Here is a 6225-nt window from a genome sequence, read left to right as displayed (position 1 = left end):
ATGTAAAATAATGAAGGTTTGGTGACATTTTACGTAAAAAATAAAAGTAAAAAAAAAATCAAGAAATGGAGGTCGGGACTGGAGGTTTGTGTGAAAAAGAAAAAAAAAATTAAAGAATGGAAGTTGGGAATGAATATTCGTATGAAATAAAAAGAATGGGAGGTCAAGTGAGTGAATAAGAGGTGTAATGAGTAATATGTTTAAATATTTGTGAATTACATAAACAAAGTTATTTTAGGAATTTGAAAGGAGATCTAGTGAACAAATGCTGATATTTAAAAGTAAATTAGAGGTGTAGAGAAAATGAGAGGTATACTGAGCAAATTTTGAGGTATCAATATTCGCACTCATCCTTCTTTAAATTCAATTTTTCATCATGGATAATAAATCCCAATTTTTTTATATCAATTGTTGATGGGGGGTTCTAGTTACACTTTTCAATTTACTTTGTATACCTCCATTATTTTTTGATTTACCATCCAATAAAAAACAAAGAATATTGATTGTTCCCAATCTGAGGAGAGCCTCCTTCTCTCCCTTTCTTCCATTTTCATCTGTGCAACCAAAACCTACCCAGCGATGCGATTTCTCATTCTCTCATCTCTATGATATATGTCAACCCAAAAATTCTCTTTCTCAATCATTTTGCAAGCTTTCAATTAAAAATCTCAGTCAAATTACTTTTCAACTTTTTCATTCCATTCCTCTGTTCAAAATCAAACCAGCAATTTTAGTTATGGAAGTCATTGCTAGATACATAGAGGCTGAGCTTAACAAGAAAGAAATGGAATTGATAACAAAAATTAGGTATTAGAAGAAGTGATCATGAGATACACTGGGTGTTTAAGAGCAAAGGCGGATGACCAAAAGAAAAATAAATTATATCTTATATATGTATGAATTAAAAACTTACAAATATTCCAACAACAACAAAACGAACCAAAGTATGCAGAACCCTAAATGAAAAAAAATCTTAAGAATAGGCAGTCGAGTCCATATATAGAGAAGAGAAAATCCAGTTCGAAGTGAAAAGAGAAGTCAAGGTCGAAGAGAAGAGAAAAATCAAGTTCGAAGAGAAAAGAGAAGTCGAAGAAAAGAGAGAAGTTGAGTCCGAAGAGAAGAGAGAAGTCGAGTTCGTCAATTTTTTCTCTGATACTACCATTTTGTTGTGTTTGCTTAAAGAAACCCTAATTAACGTGAAGGAGGAGAGGACGAGAGGAAGGTGGAAGAGGAGAAGACGAGAGGAAAGGAGAAAGAGGAGAAGCCCGTTTGCCAAGTCCGCCAGTCTAAGCAAGAAGCTCCTTGCTGATGTACACACCGATGTATGAGTTCAGGGATCCAAACTGGTCGTCTCGAGGACAAGAAGGGATGGACCATGGAGGTCAATTAAGTTTCTCCTCCTAGTATAGATTCTTGTATTAAGATGTGTACCAAATCCCGAATGTTTGCTCTTCGACTTTTCCGATTGTAATCCAAACTTCTTTGGCTTTTGACCGGAAGTAGGAGTTACCTTCTTCATCAATAAATTACTGAATTACAAAACGAATGGTTATGTTCTGTGTGATCAGATGGTTAATTACTTATTTTGAAGCTTTGTGGTAGGAGAGTCAACTGGCAATGCAAAAAGAAATGAGAATCCTCCACACACAAGATTAACTTTGTTATCAATGTGACCTTATTTAACTGCGCTATGAACAATTCATTCCAAGTATCTGTTATCCATGGTAAGCACCAGTGCATATATACAATCATCATGCTTCAGCAGCTGCGGATGGATGGGCATCTGCTCTGAACTCGCTCAAGTGGGTTATGTCCAAAATATGAAAACAACCCCTAAAGGTGTTGATTCACCAGTCGTGTCTCCAAATATTTGTTCCATTATTCTTCTATGAGATCATGAAGAGTGTTCTTCAACCTGAAAAATCAAACCAGGACTACCTTGATGTTGCCTACAAGAATTTGTACCTACATAAAGGGCATATATAGGAGGGGGTTGTGCTCAGATACAAGCATAAAGTAATTGAAGCGTTCAATCAGTTCATGATAGTGTCAAACTTCACTGTAACGATTGAAGATTACCGATTCGACTATCTTAAATAAAAGAAAAAAAAAGTCGAAACGGTTCGAGATAATGTATCATGGTAAAAGTGTTCAAACTTTATCATTACAAGTTTAGAGAACATGTACACCAATAAAACAACGAATGTGTTGTTATACTAGTAAACTGTTAATAATATGAGTAATCGTTGAGTCCTTTATAGGGTGTAGTTGAGATCATTATATTGTAATTATTGTCCTCCGAGTTTTGAATTATGTGACGACGTTTCTACATAGTTTATCAACAACTTAGGTGGAAAGTAAATCAGGATCGATTTTGTGGTAATTCTTTGTATGAGTACCATTTGATTCATAAGTCGACAAATTATTAAAAAAGTAGTAATCAAGTTTGTATTTATAGTAATTTTTTCAATTACAAGTTCGATAACCATTTTACCAATCTGACAACAAATTGTCGTAAGAGTAGTAAAACTGATGCACCTATGGTAAATAAGTTGTTTGTGTAATAAAGTCCTTTATCATGTAACTAATACCTTACTTTATGTAAATTTTGTTATAATTGAGATAATTACTCATAATACAACGTGTTTTACTATAAATTACAACAACTGAGGTATAACTGGTAATTATGGTCGTATTCTTGATATTACTTGGAATACAATCATTTTTACAAAAAGAACGATAATTTTACATCTAGTGACAACGAATATTGTAAATATTAATAATTAGACCTAAAATATCTGAAGTCGTTAATTAATCTTGTAAATTAGTTTTTTTTATGTAATTATGGTCTTTTTATAAGTAAATTACACCGTTCATGATATCTTTACAACAAATACCACATTTAACGTATTTAGTGATAATTACAGTGGTAAACAACGAAGTAATTACAACATTTACGACTCTTATTACAAGTTTTTGAACAATTCATGTAGAACCTAATTAAAAGGTCCTTAAAATTGTAATTTTTTTACAGATGTCACAATATTACTGGATGACATGTTTACCTGTACAACAAGTTTTTCATTTTTATGTATTATTTTAAAATAGTTTATGCATACTATGCATCAACTCACCCTAGCCTTCTTGCTTAGGGAAAATTCTAGTTATGGACTACTGTACGGAAGGGTTGATTATTCAACTAAATGAATTCACATATGAAAATGGAAGAAAGGGAGAGAAGGAGGCTGTACTCAGATTGGAACGATTAATGTTCTTTGTTTATTTATTGAAGGGTAAAACATGAAATAAATTTTTACAAAAAATAATAGAGATATACAAAGTAAATTAGGAGGTGTAACTAGAACCGCCCATTGTTGATTTGGTTAAACTACAATTATCTATCACCTCTCTCTTTCAAGTATCTCTCTCTATCTTCTCCCTCGGTAATGGTCAAAAACATCATTAATTAATCTCTCTCTTCTCTCTATATATTTTGGCAGCATGTTATCTTTTATTTCTCAATTGAATCATTACATAACATAGTTTAAGTTTAAGACTCAACAGAATATCCCATTATATATAGAGAATATTTTTTACTAGTTCTGACATAGTTCTTTAAAACCATCGGAATCCACCTAAAAGTGGTCATTCTTAAAAATTTCTCCTTAAACAAGGACGTAGCTATCTGTTGATGAGAAGTTCCAACTTTATCTCAATCTCAGTTTTTTTTTTTCAGCGATCTTCCATTTGAAAGGTTTCTCAAGTTCAAGTTTTGTGTCAAATGAACAAAAATGTTCTAAACACACAACTAACAAGAACCCTTATGTATACATGAGCTAAGTTCAAAGAGTTTGAATTTTTCCTTCTGTATAGTGCGGAGCAAGTCATTATTGGCTTCTTTAGAATCCCATAAAACCCTTTCATTAATGAAACCAACAAGAAAATCTACGAACACTAGTGACGAGTTTCTGTCGCTGAAAGAATGGAGGAGAGGGAAAGGGTTAGTTAGATATTTGATAAGGACTTGTAGGACATTTTATCCTGATAACTAGTTAGTTTTAAAAAATTTAGAAAACAAGGTTAAAAATCAATTCAACAATCAAAAAGAGGTTTATTTTCGAAGTTTCTCATGTTTAAATGATGACACTTTGATACCTCAAGTTATGCTTTATTTGACAGTTTGGTTCTCCCGTAACTTTTCAATTAAATATGATGGTAAAACCGACATCTAGGTACTCTTTATAAATATAAACATAAAAACATGTGTTTTGTGGTTTCATAGCCTCATAGGTATTAACTCCCATTCTTCATCCATTAGGGCATCTCCAACAGCAAATCTATTTATTTAGCTTAATTTGTTGAAAGGTTTTTTTTTTTTTGGATAAAAAACGTCATTCCATTGAAACATGAAAATAAGAGTGCAAAGACACGATGGTACCAAAGAAAAGAACCGCGACAAAACAACCCAGAAAACTTAAGACCTAAGAACCTAGGTACCCTAAGCAATTTTAATGCCATAATCTATAAGCGAGGTCAACTTGTTAGACAAAGCTAACTTATTCTCCTCCTCCCGGAACTACCCTGCGCAGAGGAAGTGTCCCCGAGAGAACCAACAGAAGGCGAAGTAGGCACACTACAGGAAATCTCTTCCTAGGCGACGGAAACAACTCGTCGCCTAAGACTAAGTATTCATCGCCTAGGTTCTTGGCAGACGAATAATTTGTCGACTAAGTTTCGTCGCCTAAGTGTCGTCAGGTAGACACTTAGGCGACGGAACCAAAGTTAGTCGTTGACTAAGAGCAATCCTACCGGACGGATCTTTTCCTGCCTTGTCGACAAACTTGTTCGTCGATAAAAACCTCTATCGACGGAACATTTGCGTCGGAAAGCCTCTTAGCCGACGAAAATGAAATTGTTATTAGCCGACGAAAGATTTGTCGGTAAGTATGTTTACCGACGAATAATGCATTGTCCTTAAGCGATTAAATATTCGTCGGCAGAGTTTTAAACCGACGAATTCATAACAGTTCTTAGTTTATGATCATTCTTTGTATTCGTCGGATAGGTGGTTTATCTTAGGCGACGAATGTTTCATTTTCCATTGCCTAGGTGGTTTATCTTGGGAGACGAATTTTACTGTTTCCATCGATACAACAGGGAGGAAGCACTGAATTATAAATCAGTAAAAATAATCAAACACATACAGATACAACAGGGAGGAAGCACTGGATTTGGAAAACATATTCATATATTGATCATGATAACTAGATGGACAAATATTGTTCATATATACAAAATAATGAACTAGCTAGAAAATTGTTCATACATACTATCTAGCTACCTAAATTATGAATGAAGTACTACAAAAATCAATAATGCCAATTGGCATTCTCGTCCAATCCGATGTCGTCGCCTCTATCATCATCATTGTTTTGTGGGGAAACTTGTGGAGGAGGAGAAGATTGTGGAGGAGGAGGAGGAGGTGGCATACCTAGGTGCCTATATATGGCTGCAACTTGGGACTGCACAGCACTATACATAGACTCGGCACGCAGGACACGCTGCTAGACCTCTTGGATTTGCTGCTGGGCACGCTCCTCTTATTCCTTTAGTAACACGACCCACCCCGAATTTCACCCTGAAACCCAGAGTAAGTCGTGCGGGGACCACCTCCAAGGAAAATTTACTAAAAAGATTAAGCAAATCTCCCTTGCAGATGGACAACCCTAACTGGAAAATTTCATATTACACTCTTAATTTAACGCTTCTGAATATCACATAATATACAAAATTCTAAAGTATTCAGAGCTACTAAACACAAACGGAAGCAAGAAAACACGAGTAGGTTGAACAGGTAACCTACTGATGAAAACTGGCCAAAAAGCGGGTGACTATGCCTCGTCTCCTACTAGATCCAACCCGAACTCTGCAGACTGGGCAATTTAAAACGAAGGGCCCAGGGGAAAACATTTAATAACGTTAGAGTGAGTGGACAAAAATAAATTAATAATTAAAATATTTATGTTTCCCCAAATTAATTTCTAAGGAAAAATCGAATGCATGCCGCAAGCGATAAAACCTTTATCCCATAAAATATCGAGCCTCTCAGACTCTATAATATATGTATGTATTTACACTCGTCCATACTCCCTATATAAATTCATGGGTCTATATAGGGCTACTACGCTCGCGTCCAACGCTCACGTCACGCCTTAATGCGGTGCT

This window comes from Fragaria vesca, linkage group LG5 (assembly GCF_000184155.1).
Source record: "Fragaria vesca subsp. vesca linkage group LG5, FraVesHawaii_1.0, whole genome shotgun sequence".
In the NCBI taxonomy this organism is placed as follows: domain Eukaryota; kingdom Viridiplantae; phylum Streptophyta; class Magnoliopsida; order Rosales; family Rosaceae; genus Fragaria; species Fragaria vesca.
The sequence above is the reverse complement of the archived record's forward strand: the minus strand, read 5'-3'. Positions refer to the sequence as shown.